Consider the following 22,386-nt stretch of genomic DNA (forward strand, 5'->3'; position numbering starts at 1 on the left):
AGTCCCTATCCCCCACAGAGCTCCAGCCCTGCCATCCAGGGTTCCAGCCCCTGGACAGCCCAGGCCCCCCTGCCCAGGGTCCCAGCTCCCCCTGGAGGGCCACAGCCCACCTGCCCAGGGTCCCAGGCACCTCGGAGGGCAACAGTCCCCCTGCCCAGGCTCCCAGCTCCCCCTGGAGGGCCCCAGCCCCCCCTCCCAGGGCCCATAACTTTCCTTTAGCAGCAGCAGTGGGAGTGGGGCCCTCTGAGCCAAGGTGGCAGGACCTGGCATGGCACGCAGTCCCGGCGGGCTGGGCCTAGCCGGGTCCTGGGGCTTCTCTGCTGCTGGGCCGGGCCCTTGGTGGCAGGACCTGCTGCCCTTTCCTGCCTGGTTGGGCTGGGCCCTTGGTGGCAGGACCCAGTGCAGCATGCAGGGACCACATGCCAGGCCCAGCTGGGTCCTGCCGGCCCTGGGGTCCCTCTGCCGCCTGACTCGGCTGGGAGCTTGGTGGCAGGACCTGGCTGGGCCCAGGATGCGAGGTGGCACAGGGGCCCTGAGGGCTGCAGGACCTGCCTGGGCAGGGATTGGGGGGGTCTGGAGGGCTAGCGGAGGGAGGGGCTGGCAGGGGGAGGGGCCGGGAAGGGCAGGGATCAGAGGAGCTGAGGGAGCGGGCGGGGCTACTGGGGGTCCATCTCCGTGGTCCCCTCCCTCCTCCTCCAGCCTGCCTCCAACCCCTTACTCACTGGCAGTGGAGCCCTGGTGCTGAACACACAGCCCCACCCGCCACCTGTTTCAGCACCAGGGTGAGGGGCCAACCATGGAGATGCTCTGGTAGCCAGAGGATCTCCCTGGAGGACCCAGCCTCTGGTTGCCTCAGGGCATGGTCCAGGACCGTGCCCTGCCCTGCTTTTTTTTGTTTAATTTTTTTTAGACTCCTGGATATCCAGGGGTCTAAATTTCTCCAGGCCTTGCAAGTTTGCAGCGCCGGGAACATTTTTTTGTTCCTGCACGTACCTCTTGCCCCGCCTCAAAGGGGTTTGAGGCGGGGCAAGAGGCATGTGCACACTCGTCTGGACACGCCCATAGTAACTTACATATCTGGTTTTAGAACAGATAGATACAGAACAAATACCAAAACAAATTTAAAAACCATGTCACTTTCCTGTAAAATATATGGTGACTTGGTATAGAATTGACATTCATTTGGAATGACCTGCATAATTCATTGTAGATTCACTAAGCATCAGTAATAAAGCTGCCCTAAACAAATTTTTTGCCATACCACATGATCAAATTTTTCTTATGTATGTTTTATTGTGTGACTTCGCCGACCCCTCTGAAGTGTAGTTACCTCCAAAATGGAAAGCAGCAGCTCTTGGGCAGAACATAGCAAGTCTGCAAAAGTAGTAAAGAATGGTGTATTTGGTTACAGTGATAGAGGCAATGTAAATGTATAGAGTGTACTTTATCCCAATTAGAATTTGGTTAGGATGCTGTGGGTAATGTTTCTTTGTCGAAAAGCAGGAAGGGCTCCTGACCACAACTGGTCAGGGCTTTAAATTTACGTTTCTTTCAGAACGCAGTGTTCCAAACAGGGCAGTGTCACTTAACATTATGCTGTTATATTGCTTTAACACTGGCTCTGTAAAAAGAGTACCGCCTTATAATACTAATACCACTTTTCTTGTTCAGTATTTCACATTGACATACAAACCAGATTCAACCATGCTAAGCTTGTATATTTTAGCCGAATCGCATATCTTGAAGGTTATACCTACTATTTTCATATTTAATACCTTTCTCTAAGTAACTTTATTAAAAGACTTTGAAATTATAAATTATATTCACCAGTTTGACTTTATCTTCTTTATAGCTGATCGTACCTCATCTTCAGTACCTGTAAAAAGCAACCCCAGGGTAGGTATTTCTTCATTCTCTATAATGAAGATCTTTGCAAAGGAATCATTTAGGTTTTCTGCACTCTCCTTATTCCCTTTGATTGCCCACTTTACACTGGTGGTCTAGCGGACCCAGTGGCTCTAATGAGGGCTTCCTATTTCAGATGCACTTAAAGAATTTCTTATTATTTATCTTTATATCTTTGGCTATTTGTTCTTCAGATTTCCTCTTATCTCTGTTAATCTCCATTTTACACTTTGCCTGTTGAAGTTTATATCCCAGTCTAATAGCAACTGGAAGAGAGAATAAAGGGAACAGCAGTGGGCATGACACCATAAACAAATGCATGAGTTCCATTCTGCAGCAGAGTTACTAGAAGAAATTTAGACCTATTATAAGCATCATTTGTAATAATTATTAGGATGAAAGATATATCCACAGTGGGCCTAATGCTCCTCTCACTTATACCAATTTTACATCAATGTAACCATTTTGCAGTGTTTAAAATGGTGATTTATCACTCTGTGTGGGGAAAATCAGGCTCAATCAGTAGAAAAGCAGTTGTTTCAACATTTATTTGTGTGGGGTTAAGTGATATTTCTGCTATAAGGGTTGTTATCTTATATTTCCTCTTAGCACCATAACCATATTTCTTTTAAACTTAATAACAGGTTTGTGTTTAATAAAGATGTTTATCTATTTGAAACATGGTTAAAAGCCGCCTTCTTAGAATAAATGTAGTGAGGTAACAATACTGAATTGAATAATTCTTCTATGCATATAATTCTATGTATATCATACCAGGCAGAATAAAAAAGGAGTAATCTGAGAACATCTCCAATTTTTTATTTATGTAAAAGAATATCCCATTTTTAATTAAAGATGGAATTTAAGAATGATAAATGGAACCGTTATGTAGTAGAAGCTAGGTTTCAGGCATTTTTCTACTGTTCTAAGATTGCTGCAGGTTTGACAGTGCCTTTGGCTTTTGTGAGCAAATGCATTTCCTACTTGTGACAGAGTAGTTGTAACTCACTAACATGAAACAGTTATCATGCATAACGACATCTCTATGTTTAAACCCTGAGGAGTAGAATTATTTTAAACTGTGCATATGCAGAAATTCCTGGTAATCAATTTTATTAAAAACATAACAGCTAAAAGTTTTATCTGCCATATACATTCAGATAAATGATGTTAAAGATACTAAAATTATGTGCAAAGAAGAGATGAATTTCAAGGTAAACTATAGAAGAGAAGTTTTCTTTTTACAACAAAAGGCTTCATACTTTGCAGGAGGACTTTGTCTGTTGAAGTTATGCTGTGTTAGTACAGTCACAAGCTTGCTGAAATTAGATTTTATTTCTGAAGGAAATGCATTACGCCATACTTTTAAATGCCAACCATAACTTCTGTCCTTACAACCATTGCTAACCTGGAATTTGCACTTTAGACCTATTCTCCTTCTATTATGCATCTTGATTCCTGCAGGTTAGGGTTGGTATGGGGAGGCTAATAAATGGATCAAGAACAGTGAGGATACAGGAAGCAGAGGGCTAATTTACGTGATCATTAATTTCCATGTACAGTCTGACTTCTCCCTGTCACACTTAAAGGATTTTAGAGTTCACTGGACTTCTGGTACATACTCTAGGCTGCCATTTCCTAATAATTTCCTTTTGAATCAAACCCCACAATATTTTTTCTAGCATAGAATTTTTTAAGACAAAATTAGCCCTGAATTGTTACATCCATATTAATTGGAGACTTTGTCTTTTGTCATCTGTTTTGATGGGGTTAAGGAAAAGGGGGGTTTTAGAGGACTGGAATTGAGAAATCCTGATCTCCTTGAGGTTAATGGGAGTTTTGCCAGGGATGCCAGTGGGTCAGTTTTAACATTGAGTGTTCTTATGCAACTTTTTTATTCTATGTATCCCTGAGTTACCCTGGTTACAAATAAGGCATTCTCACCTATTTTTGCACCTTACCTAGGAATTTATTGTACCTGTTAGGTTTAACCTTTGTGGCTTCTCTCTACTGTTACTGTTACTAATGCTCTGATACATTTTAATTAGGCAGGTTTGGTTGATAAAACTACTCTTGATTGCTTCTCTGTGTTTAGGGTTCACTCTTGTTGTCTCCAGCATGCCAATCTTAAGAGATCCAGCTGAGAGTATTCCAATTATAGAAACTTGATCTAAAGTATATATAGCTGATTTTAGCCCAAGACCATAGAATTATGATAGGGCTAGAGTGACACACATTCTTGTGAAGTGGGGTTGGTCTTGGAGTATCTTTTTGGCAAGAGTTTGTGACCATGCTTCAAAGTTGCCATGGCATTAGAGTACTGGAAACCTATTCAGTGATGTAGGCACAGACATATAACCTCTTCAAAGGAGTGCTGAGTTTTAGTGGAAACTTGTGATCGAGGAAGTAGTATGAGTAATTAGAAACTACTGTACAGAGGTCAGACTGTTAGGCCATGAGACTTAGCTGAAGTTTGATGAAGTACTGGTGACTTAAATTTAATATTTTTAAAGGTATTTATGCCTGTTGGGTTCTTTCCTACTGCTGATAAGCAAAATACCCCTAATTTTTTATGTAAGGCTTAATAGTTACAGAGAGGACATTTTCTATCATTTATGTTAATAATAGTTGTTATTAATTATATATTAAGTATGTTAACATACTAACTCATTTGCATGTACAGCTATGTCATACTTGCATTACATCCAGGTGGTAGAGTGGGACAGTATAATAGATGAAAGAAGTTGTTTTCTCAAATCTGTCTTCACATGGGGCTTCAGAACACTTAATTTTGAAGATCAATATAAAGATTAAAAATGTATATAAATGAATGTGCTCCAGTAGTATTATTAGCGAGGTATATTTCCACTGTTATTTAAAAAAATATATTTACATTCATATTAAAAAAAATGTTCATGGCTTTGAACAGAAATAGCTGGATAAAAGGACATTGATGTTTCGTGTCGAAATAGAGTTTTTGGGTCTGATAAATATGAAGATATTTGCAGTATACACACATTCCTTTGTCGGGGCGAGCAATTATTTCAGATGGAGGGCTGCTTAATTAGGTTTGTGAGTTTCAAGGGCTGCATGGTTAGCCCTGCCCCTTGACAGTTTCCCCACCCCCCTGGTCTCCATCTTGGTACTGGAAGTCCCGTCCTTAACCACTGACCTTTGCTACTGGAAGTCCTTCCCCTTGCCTCCCAGAAATACTCCTTTCCGGTAGGGGGTTGCCATCTTAGAAACAGGAAAAAATCAAATCATACACTAAAAGTCAAACACTTATTATACATATTTTAATTTTATTACAAAAAAATATTTTTGTCATGATTTGTGTTTGCATAGTGTAGAGGTGACTGCATAGTAACTGAAAAAGAAAGTCTTAAATCTTGTATATTGTGTGGGGGGAGTGTTTGGGGGTGTGGGGGGTATGGTGGGGTGTGGGGGGTAAGCTGGGAGTGTGTGTATATGTGGGGAGGGTTGTGGGGACAGGGTGTAGGTATGTGGTGTTTGTGGGGTATGAGGGTGGGTGGGGGAGTGTGGGAACCACCCCCACTCTTCCCCCATGGCGCACAGCCTTGCAGGCAGTGGCAGCAGCAGCAGCAGGTGGCGGTGCTTTGGGGATTCATGTCTAATGCAGGCACTGGTGCCCAGTGGTGCACGGCTGCAGCTGGCGCTGGACATTGTGGCGAGGAGCACAGCCCCCACTGGGTCACCTCTATTACGGGGGTTCCCTGCCACGCACAGGCAGCTCCTATACTTGCACGCCACTGCGTCCCTGTTGTGCAGGTTCCAGGACTCCGCTGGAAGGATCCACGGCCCCTGCTTCCTTGCGCAGTCCTGGGACCTGTGTGTCAGGGGCAGCAAAGGAAGCCAGCTCCAACATGTGGAGCTTCCCTCCAGTGGTGTGCGAGTGTGAGGGCTCTTTGTGTGTGGCAGGGAACCCCTGCTATAGAGATGGTCGGGTGAGAGCTGCACTCCTTTCCACCATGTAAAGCACTGGCAGGAGCCATGTGGCACTGGGTGTCAGTGCCTGCACCAGGCATGAGTGCCCTGAGCACCCTTGCCTGGTGCTGCTGCTGCATGCAGGGCTGTGCACCATTGGGGAGATGGGGAGGGTCTTGATACCACCCCATCTCCCTCACAACAACACCATGCCCACCCAAGTTCTGCACTGCTGTCAGTCCCCCTTGGTGTGGGCTCCATACTGCCACGAGCCCCAGACCCCACCCCATGCTCCCTGCCCCCACCTAGCTGCAGCTCCTGTCCCTGCTGCTTCACTACCTGATACCCAGAGTGAGTGGGATGCCAGGGAAGCTGAGTAGGTCCCCTGGTGGCTGCAGCAGTGGCAGCAGCAGCCCCATCTGGAAGCTGCATGCTGGCTAGGCCGGGTCCTTCTGTCCACATGGGTGACAGTGAGTTGCAATAGGGCAGGGGTTCTCAAACTGTGGGTCACGGCCCCCTGGGAGTCGCAAGCAACTCAAAAGGGTGTTGCAAATTCTCTTCCCTCCCTAAAAGCGGTGGTGTGGGGGTGGGGCTGCCGCCACCATTGAACACTCCATGCTGCCACTGTGTGCTGCGCTCCACTTCCTCGCACCCAAGTTCGGCCAGTTGACAAATGGGGGGCAGGGGGTCCCCAGCGGCTGGCCGGCCAGCTAGACTCGGGTGTGGGGAAGTGGTGCGCAGTGGTGGCACAGAGTGCTCGATGGTGGCGGCGGCCCCGTCTCCTGTGCCACCACTTGTAGGGAGGGAAGAGAAGTTTGCAACCCCCTTGTCGCTGTATCAAAAAGTTTGAGAATCCCTGCAATACAGTATGTTGGGGGGGGGGGGGGCACCTCACTACCGCCTTTGTGGACAGAACTTTGTGGTAAAGTTAATGGTGAGCACCATGTGCTGGATGAAAGTGCCTGGTGGGCTGCATCTGGCCCATGGTGTATTTTGCCCACCCCTGCTTTATGTATTTTCTTATTATGGTTTAGGTAACTGAATTAAATCTATATCTGGAATGTGATCTTAACCAAATTAACAGGGGTTTTCCAATAACGGTATATAGATCAAGGTTTAAATCACAGGGAGCTCTAATTTTTTTTTAGTATTTGATTATATGTGAATAACACTTTAAATCAGTGGGACAGATGTAACATCTTTCTCTGTGTCAGTGGTTCTCAACATTTATAGACTCAAGGCACTCCTCAGAAAATGCCAGTTCTTATTTTCATTAGTTTTTTTTACTATAGAAAAATAATGGAGCAATTATTTTTTTGCTAAGAACTCAGAAAGACCATAATATAACAGAATGCTTTTAGCCCTCGGTTCCTAATTGGAACCTCTGGGTTGATCCTGCGAATTGTTTAGGTGTTTGCACGCCTAACAATGCTAATATTACGTGGCACCCCACAGCACCCTTAACAGTATCTCACAATACCCCAGGGTGCCATGACACTTGGGTGAGAATTACTGCTGTATGCTTTCAGAAAACTTGTTGTCAGCAAAATTGGCGCATTTAAGTGCACTGGTGGAAACTGCATATCAACATTCAAGAGAGTGAGAATACCAGTTTAGCTGAAGAATAAGTGGGAGGGTTTTGTTGTATTCCCTTGTAAAAAGGCCTGTTAGAGTATTTAATCCATTGAAATGTATGAGCTCAACAGACTCCTTACAGTTTGGAAGGCTGCAAATTTCATTTTTTCAAACCCATCACATCTGATGGACCTGTGTATCTGGATATCTTTCAACATAGAGAATTTGAGTCCCATACCTGATGTACAACAATATTGGAATGCTCCTTTGTAAGTCAAGATAAGATCAAGACATATAATTATTGTTAGTTGGTTTGCTTAGACATTGAAGCTTAAGTTATTGTTGAAAAGGAAGGCAAGAAAACAGTGCTTCCACAACAGAGGAAAATTCTTAGGTACTTAGCTACCCTAGTTTGGTACAGTATTACTATGGTATTTGCACTCCTATTATCCCCCTTTGCACTCCTATTTTCAGTGCACCATTACACAGTATATTTTAGGTTTTTTTCTTCTGGACGTTTGGGTTTTTTTCTTCTGAACATGTATTATGGAACTTAGAATTTTAACTCCATTAATTCATGCTTGTAATATTGTAATATTTCTGAATTTACCTGCTCGTAATATTTCTGAATTTTGTCTATAAAATTCTAAGCAGAAGTCCTCTGTTATTATGAAGTTGATCACAAGGTGAATCATTGTTGGTTAAGGTAGAATGTTTCATATTGTTGAAAATTCTCAAGGGGAAGCACTAGGCCATGTAAGTGGCTTTTTGACCACAAAATCAAAACCATAGTAATTCTATTAGCTGTACTTCAGAAATATTTGTTTAGTTTTTCTTCAGATGGATAACCAATATGGAACATTCTGTCCACATCAAGACTTATTAAAAAGGTTAGAGCATTCTTCTAATTAGGAAAACTAATTAGCCAGATTGTTGCGTCTGTAATCAGAATTTTGTTAATGGATCTTTAAATACAACACCCCTACTTTTCTACTAACTTATTTTGAATTGACTTCTAAAATGCAGTATCTGGAAGTTATCATGTCTGTTATTGCAAAGTATTGTTCAAAATTATTCTTTAATATTCTTCAAATTGACTTAAATATAATAGGTTACAGTGAGATAACGTATTATTTTTTTTAAATCTTTATAGCTTACATTTTTATTAATACTATCAAATAGAATGACTGAAAAACTTCTTCGGTAATGTCATTACAACTTGTGCCTTATAATGGTTTAAAGTATTTTGATTATCATTATTACTTTTATCTGAACTTTTAAAAAAAATTAAATTCTACTTGGTGAAGACCTGGCTTAGCTTTAGGTAAAGGATTAGCTTTTGATGTTGCATCAAAACTAGATTTTGATGATACCTAAAGCTTTTCTTCCAGCTTTTCAGCCTGGAATGGAATAGTTACCACTCTTTACTTCAGTTTTCTATATTTCAAATTCCATAGGGATTAATTATCTGGTTTTCGCAGGGTCTTTGGTTGTTTGTGAACTCTGTCTTGGCATCCTAGCATCACATTTTAATAGACAATACAAAACCAAAGTGCTACAACAGTAAGAACTGGCTGTCTTGTGTTTGACTTCAGAAACATGGAGTGATCCACCTGATCACTCAGTGTTCAAAGCTTTTTGCAACTCCAATCTGGGAAATTCAGGAAGTTCTGGAGTGAGTAGTTGGCATCTCATCTCAAAGTATTAAGAATGTCAGACTTCTGATTACAGAAGTAACAACCTGGTAACAGTGCAAGACAAGAGAAAGGAGAAAAAACTAGTTTTTCCCAGAAGACTAAGCTGTTAAAAAGATGTGTGTAAAAGAATTATCCATCAAACCTGAGGTCTGAAAATGAGAGGCACAGAAAGATAATGAATATTACGGTGAATGCCAGGGAAATTAGGGTGCTTTAGAAGGGCTCATCAGTAGAGTGTTTATACTATAGCTTCTACTGGATAGGTGAATGTTTGCCAGCTCTTAAAAATGCTGACATACTAGAGCATTCCAACATCACTGTATACATTGAGGAATCTCTGAATAGAAGGGTTGGAAGATATGGTGACTGATTATGTTTCTTTGGAAGGAACTCTTCTGTATTTTTCTTAATAATGGCCCCAGAAAATTACTACAAAGTAAAATATTGCTTGATGTGGTAGAGCGGGTGGTCTTCCATGAGAAGACATTGCACACGTGTAAGCTTGGCAATTCTGGGTTTGTTTGTTTGCTTGTATATTAAAAGATCAGTGCATTTGCACATTTGAATTCTTTCCCTGAATCCCAGCATAGTTTTCTCTAGGACTCTTACCTATTATGGAGGTATGGCTGGTCAGGTATTATAAGGAATACCTGGCTATAGCTTATTCTTAGTCTATAAATAAACTAGAAGGAATGAGACTTGGAGGACAAAATATTGGGGCATGTTTCTCAGCTGCCTAAGAAAAAGGATTCCTCTTAGGGGTCTTTCTGCATGCAACTCCTTCCTGTAATACATTGAAGATTTCACTGTATAAATCGCTGTTTTCCTTTTACTGCTACATAATGGAATGCTTGGTTGTCTTTCAGAGTCTTGTTTATATGCCCATCTGGGGGGAAGTAGACAATGCATTTGTTTGGCTTTCAGCAGTGGATTTCATAGATTTCATAGATGTTAGGGCTGGAAGGGACCTTGGAAGATCATCAAGTCCAGCCCTCTGCCCCAGGGGCAGGAAGTCAGTTAGGGTCAAAGGATCCCAGAAAGATAAGCATCCAAGCATTTCTTGAATGAGTCCAGAGTAAGTGCCTGCACCACTTCTGGAGGGAATCTATTCCAGGTCTTGGAGACTCGGACCGTAAAGAAATTTTTTCTTATGTCCAGCCTAAAACGGTCTTGCAGGAGTTTATGACCATTGGTCCTTGTTTTTCCTTGGGGTGCTCTGGTGAACAGACGTTCTCCCAGATCCTGATGTACACCCCTTATGTACTTACAAGCAGCCAACAGGTCCCCTCTGAGCCTGTGCTTTTCCAGACTGCAGAGTCCCATGGCTCTCAGCCTCTCTTCATAAGACCTATTCTCTTGCCCTCTGATCATGCAGACGATATCCCTGACCTGCTTATAAGTGTGTATAAATACATATATACACACTCCTGTGAGTTCTAAGAGCTAATATTTGCCCCTGCATTGTATCCATTTGCAAAGAGTAAAATGGAGACAGATGACATGGTGGCTCTAGAAGGGTTTATGGAAATCAAAGTTTATGAGACCCATTTATGCAGTGAAAGGATTTGAATTGGTCAAAATGGCTGTTTGTATGTCACTTGAATTATGTCTGGTCTGTAGTCACTGTCATAAAACAACCTGGTGAATTTGGGTTAAGTTGTTGTCTTTGATACCAATGTTATTAATAAAATAACTGAGAAGGATGTCACTGAATTATTGCAAAACTGAAATTGGAAAGTCTGGTTCACAACCACTGAGGGAAGCACATGCATCATATGCTGGCACAGTATTGCCAAGTAGATCTGAAAAGGAAAAAGAGGTACCAAAATGAGAGATGGAAGGGATCACATGTATGAAGCTGAAATTGTAAAAAATAAGCAATCCAAAGGATCTCAGGCCTATAATGTGCTACCTTCTGCCAGTAAAGGCTTCACAGGTAAAAAGTTGAATCATCACTTTACCGCTAACAATATCTGGACACTGGAAAAAATGTCAGCAAGTAGGTCACTTGCAAGCAGGGCACTTGATTGAAAATGTAACCTCAAATCAGATAAGTAAAAAATGAAGGAACCTCTTAGTTGTATGTGATTTAGTCCCTTACTTTTGGCGCTTCAGAGTGCTTAGGTTATACAAATGAAATTTTAAATAACTCTTCCTGAGTGATAGAAATCCAATCCGTTTGATCACCTATGAATAACTAGAGCCAAAAATACGATACAGAGCCAGTCCTAATTTAGAAGGGAATCTTGGAAGGAGATTATCTGTGTCTCTTGGGTTTTTGTTCAACTCACTGAGCACCATGCAGCAAAATTCCATGCCAACTATGGTAGACATCCCAAATTCTTACATCTATTCTATATGAACAACTTCAAACTGCATATTCCCAATGCAAGTGAACTTCAGAGAATGATGGAAACTTCTTTCCATCAGTTTTCTTTAGTTGCTTCATTTTTATGAGCTTGCAGTTGGGCAACTGTAGCATATTATAAGTCCAGGACATAAGCATGGTTAGGCACACCGCTCTCATGGATGAAAATTAAATCATTTGGACTTGAAACATACATACAAATATTTGACACTGAACTCATTTTTAAAGGTCCAGTTTCCTCTCACTGAAAGAATAGTAACCAAGAGGTTCTGTGTACTAGTATATTCTTGAACTAGATGATGTTCATCTATGATCATCATAGATGATCATCTATGAACTAGATGATGATGCTAAAGTGCCATAATTCTTACCTCATTAATGTATCCTTATTCTTTTAATTTAGGAAGGTAGTAGTAGATTCTGGAAACAGGATACAGTCTGGGATTCAAGTGCTTGTACCCTGTATGAGAGGGGTGGCCAACCTGTGGTATGCATGGCAGCAAATGGTAGTGGCAGTTGTTGTGTGCGCGCCACACAATCTCCAGGCACTCGGTAAAGGAAAGCACTAGAATAATGATGGGGCTCAAGCTTCTGACCAGAGCAGAGTGCAGGGCAGGACACTGCTGCAAGATAGATGTCCCGACCAAGAGCCAGGTTAACTCTTCCCTGGCCCTGAAAATGCTGCCACATTCCCAGCTGTGGATCCTCCCCATATAAAACTGTGGTGGTAGTAGGGCCAAGGAAGTAGGACTAACTTGGCTCTTGGTAGTGACACCTTTATAGCAGAAACTGTTCCTTAATTGGGGTGAAATTGTACACAGTATTTCTTGAAAACAGATAGATAAGGTTTGGGAAATTAATCTGAAGAAGCAGAGGGAGCTACTAATTTGCCCAGTGTACTCTTTAAGGGCAGAAGTATTTTGAACAGAAATACTGTTGATGCTTCTGGGGATAGATGCTCTCTTGCAAGGTATTCTTTAGAGCAGGGCTGCCCAACTTCTAAGCAGCTGGGAGCCTCATACCCCATGGTCTACACTAACGGAGACTGCCATGGGCCCCAGGATTGGACACCACATGCCTCTTGGCTGCACCACTGCTTTATAGTGCACCCCTTCTTGAGAGTATTTAGAAAATTTTGATCAGTTTCATCAGCTTGGAAGCTTTTCTAGATGACTGTATCTCAGCTTTGTGAGTCCCCTTCCCACCCTTCTTTATATTTTTGTGTTTTAGCAGCTTTTTCTTTCCTGAGGATTGAATGTGCAGTTAGGCTGAGAGGTGAGTTTTCAGTACCGTTGTAGAAAGGGGGTCTTGGAATTTACTAGCAGATAGGTATTTTCTGTATAAGGAGAGAATATTCAGCCTTTTTTCACTCATGCATTTATGTAGAATAGGTTTGGATATTTTGAACCTTGGCATTGTAGCATATTTTTCTTCTGTTCTGCAAAGGAAAGGTAAATATAGCAAAGCTGGAAGTTTCTTAATTGTATATTTGATAGTCATTGCTTAATGCTAGAAGCATATTAATAGGAAGAATTATATTATTTTTACTCATGTACCACACTTATTTTTCCCAAAAATAAGTCCTTCAAAATTCGGGTGCAGAGAAAGTGATTTTCTTTAACAGGGCTTCACTCCATGGAAGCATAGAAGCATAAAGATACTGTGTTACAAGATGGCGGACGGTTTCTCGCTCCCTGCCAGGAGGGAAGGGATGCTGTTCTCCCCTTTTCACAGATGCTTTCAAATTGGCAATAGTTTTTGGCAAGTTTTATTTCATAGCAAAGATATAGGGGATGCGTAGAACTGAGGTACATGCCAATCCTATATCCCTTATCCCATATTCTTTTTATAAGATAAAAATTGCCAAAAAACTGGTGCCAGTTTGACTGTGCCCCCTCTTTCTTGCTAGCAAGGAGATAAAAACTGACAGCCATCTTGTAGTACAGTGCCTTCATGGAAAGATCAGCTCTAAGCCATGACTGGAAGAATCTGTTCCCTTTTCCTCTAAAAACAAGGTGCGTATCTTATTTGGGAATGAGTGGTATGTGAAGAAATAGGATATATATGCCTTCCTAACCATGCATACTCTTGGAAACTAAAGGGATATTTAGCATCTCTGGAGTAGGCCTTAGACACCTATGTAGTTGGAATAGTTGTTCAATTAAATCTACTGGGGGTGTACTGCTTAAGATTTTTTTGGCCGATACTGATAGCTGATTATTAGCAAGCCATATTGGTCACTATGTCAAACTGCTGATATACTGCCTGGCAACTTGGAGAGCAGCATCCGGCCAGTAAGTCTGTGGGGGGAAGGGGCATGGGGGGCAGCAGATTGAGGCCCCCATGGTGAGGGAGGGAGTGGGGCAGGGGCAGGCACTGCCCAGCCAGGGCAGCATGGAGTAGGGCACGGGATTGAGCCACGGGTCACTGGTCCAAAGAGTGTGGGGGGGCTGCCCCCCAGGGGAGGCATGGTGGGGCATGTGCTCCCTGGATTTGTGCGCGGGGCAAGGGCAGACTGCCCACTGCAGCCTCTTCCTGGCAGGGGGCTGGGCCGGGGCTGCATTCAGGGCGGGCAGGGCAGGTGGCAGAGGCACTGGGGTGGGGCGTTACAGCATGGGCTACAACCCCCCCAAATCTTCTCTAGCCACACTGTAGCCCCCCTCCCTGCCTTCCCTGAGTGCAGCCCCAGCCCAGCCCCACCACCAAGAACAGGCCGCAGTGGGCAGCCTGCCATTGTTCTGTGTACAGATCCGGGGGACACATGCTCCCCATGCTTCCCCTGGGGGTGCACACAGTGGTGGGAGCTGCCCCCTGGCGCACCTGAACAAGCCACCCATGGCTCTGTCCCACACCCTGCCCCAGTCCTGCTGGGCAGCACCTTCCCCTGCCCCAGCCCCAGCCTCATTTCCTTCTTCACTATGGGGGCCTTAATCTGCCCCAACATGCCCCTTCCCTCCCCTATGCCCTTTCCTCCCTGCAGACTTACCAGCCAGACGTTGCTCTGTGCACTGACAGCCTGCACTCCTGGACACGTACATGCACACAGCATTTATCTGTGACATTATTGTCCACATTGGCCAAAAAAAGCCAGTTACTGATAATGTCAATTTTCCTTTTATCGGTGCCAATAAAATATGGACCAATGTACTGGTGTACCTCTAAGATCTACCTTGATAACTGTCTCCTGTGGGACAATTGTGTTGTCACCTAGGACAGGTCTCTGAGTGAGTCTCAGGAAACAGTTGCATGAACATATGGTGAAAGAGGTCTTAATGACTGTGATGCATTGTCACATCAGCATTTTGCATATGTAGTAGTTTTAGTTCAGCTGGGCCAGGAGTACCTCTGAGAACTGTTTACGTATTTTTGTATTTAAAACTGAGGCACTTTGTTCCCATCCGCCTAGTATCATGTGTCTGTCTCACGATGTGCCAGTGGCAAATAATTCATAGTCATGGGTTTGCATTAGCATCAAAGAAGTTGCCAGCCTTTGAGTAATAGTTCACATTTCTAGGGAAGTTACTCAGTGAACTTGGTTGCCTTTGGAGAGCGAAAACGAGACAAGAGGGAAGACAGTGTGTGACCTTGTGTTGTAAAGCCACTAATAGTCAGGACTTTTCTTCAGGGAAGCTTGAATCACCATTACAGATTAAATGGGGGGGGGGGGGGGGGGGGGGGGAAAGGAGCTCTAAGGAGAGAGGGGTGGGGGGGGGGGGTTCAGTGAAAAGAGATCTAATTTGATTGACAGTATTTTTATCCATAGAAATTACTTTTAAAAAAGAAAACGATATTTTTGGGGGTGGTTGTAAAAGCTGGTTAAATCTTGTGCATATGCTAAGGTATTCTTTATTAATTTGAGTTAACCTTGTAAATTAATGCCTTATAACATTATTTATCATTTAAAGAAAAAATAACCTTTCTCAGTTTTGTAGTTAAATAAAAGATGAAATAAAAGATGGTGAGAGCTTGGTTGGCATTTTAGGAAATATCCTCTCTATGGACACAGTAACGCAGAAATGTTTATAACTATAAGCATAATAATACTGTTTTTGTTACTTGACATATGTGGAGAATTTTATTTTATTTTGCTAAGCTTTTTATGAACAATGTTGATATTATGTAATGAAGCACAATGTTATGTGATATTATGTAATGAAAAGTTTTATTTTTGTAAATTTGGCTGTTTGACTGAAATTATTATTACCGATATGTAATTTTTATTTCAACAGCTTTTCATAGGAGCTTGTTTTTTAAAACTATAACAGCCATTAAAGATGCTTTCATTATGAAAAAGTAATTGAATTGAAGATTTTACTGTCATGACATATGTCCATATTTCTGCCATGATGGCACTTGTCCATTTTGGATTATTTTCTGACTATGAATACGATGTGATTTCTTGTTACAGTGAATGACAGCATGATGTATAGCATACTTGAGATGGTATATGAACAGAGCATAGTTGGAAAATTGCTGTGATGATTTTTATTTTACGTCTCAAGCCTGCATACTATTGAAAAAAAATGTGTAACAGACAACTCACGAAAAACATAAGGGGAAACCTTGAAAAATTACAGGGAAATTTCCATAACAGATCACTAGTAATGCTGATTTAATAATGATTTCCTGTCATGAACTATTTTTATCATATGCTTGCTCTCTGACGTGGCACTCTATTTAACATTTTTGAGAGCCATATTTTAATCAGATTAAGCTCAAGGAAACCGATAGGTATCTGTTTGGCTCATGGGTTTTGCTTCTGTTTCTTATTTAGTCACAAGACTATTGTTGCTGGAATCTTTTGAACATATTTTGCTTCAATTGCATCAGGAGTGCAGTTTATATTGTGTAAGTCTTAAGGTTGCATACCAGTGGTTTTCAGGATATATGCACTAAATGTACTACAGAAATATTTTGCAAATTAAAGGCGACTAATATACATTTTTCTTTATTTTTTCAATGTGATTAACTAGCTAAAAATACTCATCTATTTTTAGTTTCAAATGTAGTAATGTTTCCTAGGAACAAACTAACCAAAAACAATGTTAGGAAAGGCTGATACTAAATAATACTGCCTTCTAATCTGCTTACGTAAAACAAAAATCCTTAATAAAACAGCAGATATTTTGGAGTTATTTTATTTGATATGTAACATGAACAATCTGTTTCATACATTAGATTTCATGACTATAAAATGGTATGCTTAATAAGCATATTTTAATTTCATTATTTTCATGTTGTGAAGCCTTTTATTAAGCCAGATCAAGGGACAAGTTTATATGTAAGTTTGCTAGTCATACTCTCCATCCTCTGTGGGCTGCATAAATTTAGGAACTAATCAGACAAGGTAGCCAGCACTCTGTGTTATTAACTGTCTCTGATTGCTAATGGATTTAGTACCTGCATAGAGGTTCTCAGCACTCTGCAGCATCAGATTATAGGACCCAATTTATTAAATGATTGTTATTTTAAGTTCATAAACTGAATATGTCTAATGGTTTTATCTGCATAGACAAATACAGAGTGTTGCTCACACAAAGTAGAGTCTGTGTTAGAAGGGTTCATACTTATAAATTCCTCTGTTGGAGTATTTACTTGGGTGACTTATCAAGTATCTAATACAGGTTACTCTCTATGAGAAAATTAGCTGACCTTTAAAGACTTGACATCAACTCATTATACAAAGAAGTTCTAACTGAGGGGGAAAAAAAAACATTCAGCATGCTAGCCATTTTCTTTCTAAATTTTGAAGCCACAACATAGAATGTACATATAGGGTCAAATGTGGGTGTTGATCGTATGTCTGCAGTACACAATGAAATAAATGGGATTTGCACTTTTGTATTTTGTACACTGGGCAGATTTTAACTGTTGCGATTTATGTCGGTACAAATAGTATATTTTATTTAAATACTATGGATAAAAGAAAACACAGCTTTTCACTTTTTTTCTACAACATTTCCCTTAAAAAAACCAATAGCTGTAGATTTTCAGGCCTTTTTTACGAACCATAATAGTATGCTGATTTCTTCAGTGTCTTAAAATAATGCCTTTTAGACTGCCATAGGGCATATGTGATGGATACCAATTAGCTGGTAGGATGCAGTCAACTGAATTGGCATAGTACTGTATGTTAATCTCAATAGTGTTTCACTTTGTTGACCATTATAAAGAGGCATTTACTATAAGATATGATACAGCACATAGGAAGGCTAGGGGAAGAGCCCTTAATTTTAATTTCAGAACTGACAAATGACAGTTTGAGAAATTCAATGACAAATTCAGTGAGGCAGTTTCTAAAACAAACAATCTTAAATCTTTTTCCTCTGTGCTTTTATTATCCCTCAGTAGAAAAGCATATCAGACAAAAGGATCTTTTGAAAATGTCTGACATAATGATGATTTTAGGAATATAATGCAATTTTGCTATACTTAAAAACAATCACATTAGGAAAATATTTCATAATTATATTGTAGGATGCATTTCAGGTGAACTTAAATACAGCACCCTAAGCAAATCTGTACTTTTTGAAATTTTGACTGGATCTTACAACATTTGTTGAAATCCTTACAAGATAGTCATCTATTTGTAGCATCATATAGGTCTGTCTCCCCATCTGTCTCTGTTTTTCATGAAGACTAGGTTCTGGTACATTTTTTTTTCATTTTAGTACTTATTCATTGAGCTACTGCAATGCCATTTCTATGATACTTATTTGTCCAACAGCTTTATTGATCATTTGTGATTAAAATACAAGAATTTTTCTAATTGAAAAACTTAAGCAATCAATGGATTCAGGTTAATTTAGGCTTAAGTATTATGGTAGAAACAGTTAATTAATCAAAATCCTATTATGTAATATGTAATAATTACATTGATAATGCTATGTGAAACCAAAATCTAAGGAAAAGGAAGGAGATTATAAAATAGCTCAGTACGTGTATTTATTTTCAAATAAAATACAAACATAACTTTTATATTAAGCCAGATTTATTAAGGAATGTATATGACTTTTATATGTAACTACTCTTCAGGTTCATAATCCATATGAGTAAACCCTTGTTTAACAGGATATCCTTGAGATTATTATTATTATTATTATTGTTATTATTAGTGACCTGACTAAAATAGTCTCTTCTGGTTTAACTAAAATCTTTGCATTACTTAGCAGTGCGTTGGTTTTTTTGGGGGTTTTTTTTTTTTTGTATGTGGTGCTTAGAGCTCATTGAAGCTCAAATGGTACAGGAAATGCAAATCATGCAAATCGTCCTCACACTGACAATGTACAGTGGCGTGAGCGAGAAGCAGTACGTATGGCTCGTGGGCTGGCCACATAAAAGGAGTCATTTAAAGACCAGATGAGCTAAAGCTGGGTTTAGTTAGACTGTGTGTGAGCTTCAAAGCTTATAGAATAGCATCCTTTCTGAAAATAAAATTTATTTTATTAAGAACACCTGCACCAAGTTCTTAAACAGTGAGAACATATATAGATGTACATTACATTAAATATATGCCATATTTAACTCAGAAGGGGTAAAATTATTTTTGTAAAGTCAGGTATGTAGGAATGTATAGCATAGTATGTTCTGTCTCATTTATCCACGCAGTGTGTAAGAAGAGAGTTATTGTGCTTGCTTGCCGTGTACACTTAAAAGCCTATCTGACCTCCTTTTTCAGGTAAAATAACGAATGAAGGCAAAAGGGAGTTGTCCTAATAAAAAGGGCAAAATGGGTGCTCTGTGTGTGGTTTATGGGTTGGAGGTAGAGAGCTATGAGTAATTTCCTTGGTTTGTTTAGAGTTTGTAAAAGAACTTTTATTTTTTTCCTTAAGAAAACTAAGATCTGTTGCATTTTTTAATGATTTTGAGCATCTGTTTATTAAAAATGGTATGCTGAGAGCATATACATTGACACAGTAAAATAATTGCATAGAGTATTGTGGCACTGGATGCTGTGACAACCAACACGGAAGTTATGTTGCTTTAGGTTTTGAGTTTATTTAGGCTTTTTAATTTAACTGTTATATGTGAAACAGTGCTGGATTTAGGACATTGAAAAAGAATGCACTCAATTTGAGTAGTAAAATAAAGATTGCTAATAGCAGAATATTATAATTTATTTTCCTTACCTTAAAACCAAATTTATAAATAATGAATGATTAAAATACATGTTTAAGAACACATTGACACAGGTGCTTATCATAATTAACGTTGGCATGGGTGACTTTTTGGATGGAATTGCAACCTTAAGCAGGAAACCAGAGATGAATTATCTCTTAATATGATCGGGGATTTTCCTCTCATTTGAACCCTATTAGGGGTTTGACACAGTACACAGTCCACGAGAGTGGAAGAAAAGTTTCTCATGGACTTGATTCTATAAACTTTATTTTTTAGTTGTTGTTATTTGTGTGAATAAGGACATCTATCTTGAGTAAGTTCATGACCCTGCAAACCTATTTCATACATTTCTTACAGGACACACTTTTTGATTCAGCTTTCTTTGATTCCTGCCCAATTCTTCAATGAATAGAGTTACACTTCTAATTTCTGCTGATACATTTGGCACTTTGCTTCATATTATATGTAGCTTGTATGAGGAAATCCTGTTTTAATATCTTATTGATGAGTTGCTTTCTTACCTTGACCTCCCATGGTCCCTTGTGTAGAATCATATTTTTTTCAAACAGTTTTTATAGTACCATCCTTCCTTTCCTTTGTATGTCACATCAGGGCCAGGGCAAGGGTTAAAATAATTTGTGAAATAGGCAACACACCAGGCTGTGGCTATGCTAGGAACATGTTCTGCCCTGAAGTGGCAGGGCTGCCATTTTCTATGGCTAGTAGTGGTCTACTCTTACTCTTCTTTGGACAGATTCCTCCTACCATAGTGCCAGCCTGTGATGTAGTCAGAAGCCTCCAGAAGTTTTCCCTGAGATGGCAAGGCCCCCCTACAGAAGTTCATTGGATATAATACACTTGAAACACACACTTGAATCATAATTTTAGAATCATAATTAAAATAAAATACAGGTGAGTACCTAAAGCTATCACAAAATTCCAGGAACTAGGACCATGAGGAATATATCTAGGCCTTTATTCAGTTCTTCCTTCTGTAATTTCTATTTTCAGGTGTATGGCAAGTGTCCCTATATATTTTTTACATTAGATGCCATGCTGAAATTCCTGTATACAGCTGTAGGGTTGTTGGTTGTAGCCATGTTGCTCTAAGGACATAGGCAGACAAGGTTCTTTGGGTAGATGTACCCCAAGAACCTTGTCTGCCTGTGTACAGATATGGATGTTTTTAGAGAAAAACGGTTAGTAGTACTGTGTTTCTTGGATTAGAATTTGTTGTCCAATTCCTTCCTAAACTAAATGAAGCAGGAAAAAGGATTCAAAGCCAGATATCTCCCCCATCTTATGCAAGTGCTATAACTAAGGCTATAGGATCATGCTTATACTCCCGGGCTCAGTGGGTATTTATCTAAAGTGCAACAACTCAACTCCAGCAGGAGAGACTGTGGGTGCCTATACATGTGCTCCAATGCATTCTAATTAGAATGCTCTAGCATTGCCGCAGCATCATATGTATAAGCCCCTGTAGGTTTAAAAATAGCTGCTCGGGTGCTTTAAGTAAAGCTCGTTGAATGAGCTTTAGTTAAAGCATCCCATTCTCTGGAAACTGCTCTAATTAAAAGTCCCCCTCCCACCTCCAAGCACATGTATAGGCACCCTAAGTGTGTACAACCCTAGAAAAAACTTATATCTCAGTAGTTACAGTTATTACCTTAAAAGTGTGAGATCCAAATTCAAGTCCTGTCTCATAATCAGGCAGACAAGGGGATTTTATTTTGGATTTAACACTGTCTAGGTCAGTGCTGTAACCATAGGGCTTTAGCAGGCCCTCTCAGAGGTTGAGAGAGGCCTGGGCCACTTCCATTTTTTGAGGCTCAAAATACAATGCAATAATTTGTAATAAATGTTCCTTTTTTATTGAAGAAGTGCTTTTCTAGTGTTTTTCTTCTTCTTTCAATCCTGTCAGTATATCTCTGTGTCTGTATGTATAACCTCATTTGGAGATAACGTCAAAAGTCTAAATTTGAGGCCCTCCGTGAATGAGAGGCCCGGGCCAAATGGCCCTCCTGGCCTCTCCTGTGATAGGCCCTGGGCTTTAGAGGAGCGGTGCTGAATGTTTTCTACAAATGGGCTAAACCTTCAAATCAGAAATGGGCTGAAAGCCGCATAGAAAAGCATTATTGTTCTATACTTTAGCATATCCTGCTATTAAGTATTTCAAGTAATATTAGAAAGGAAAACTTACATTTTAGGTTTGCTAATACAAAGTCTAAAGTTTTATATTCTGTAGTATTATTTTAAATTTTATGAAAATAATTAAAATTTAGAATCATTACAAAAAGGAATAATAATAAGACCAACCATCATATTACACAAGATAATTAAATAAGTCTTTGAGCTGAGAGATGACTACTTGCCCTGTACCTTACTTCAGCTCCATGTGCTTCCTGAGTTTTTTAGTAGCATCTCTGGAAGGGTGAGCTACGTGCTTTGGGAACACTGTGGGAGCAGGACCATGCTCTGCCCCACAGCAAGGGGACTTTCTTTGAAATAATATTTTTAACCCCTCAGGGGCTCTGTCCAGCCCTGTGCTATGCCAGAGCCCCTGGGCATGTGTTCATGGTGGGGTTGCCAAGGACAGTTCTCCACTGCCTTTCCCCATTCAGCTGCCAAAGTACTCACAGGCCCTGTTGCCTTCCTCCACTCCCCCGGCCTAGTGAATTCAGCAGCAGCGAAAAGAGAGGCCAAGCAGCAGTGGCAGCATTTAGCTCCTGTGCTCCAAAGCCACATGAAACCTCTGAGCTCACTGGCATGTCA

At 40.5% G+C, this 22,386-nt stretch overlaps 1 protein-coding gene across 11 annotated transcripts in view; it reads left to right on the forward strand.

Moving 5' to 3' along the window:
* Positions 1-22,386, forward strand: part of GTDC1 (glycosyltransferase like domain containing 1) — a 317,443-nt gene that overhangs the window by 123,105 nt on the left and 171,952 nt on the right. Inside the window, exon 2 of one of the 11 annotated variants that reach the window (XR_003093484.1) lies at positions 1,853-1,896. The exons of 9 other annotated variants lie outside the window; for them this stretch is intronic. The gene's annotated coding sequence lies outside the window, so the exon portion shown is untranslated. Of the gene's footprint in view, positions 1-1,852; positions 1,897-13,412; positions 13,506-22,386 lie in introns of those variants that run through there. One more of the 11 variants, XR_003093477.1, reaches the window with a different exon arrangement.

Source organism: Alligator sinensis, unplaced genomic scaffold (genome assembly GCF_000455745.1).
Source record: "Alligator sinensis unplaced genomic scaffold, ASM45574v1 scaffold693_1, whole genome shotgun sequence".
Classification (NCBI taxonomy): Eukaryota; Metazoa; Chordata; order Crocodylia; family Alligatoridae; genus Alligator; species Alligator sinensis.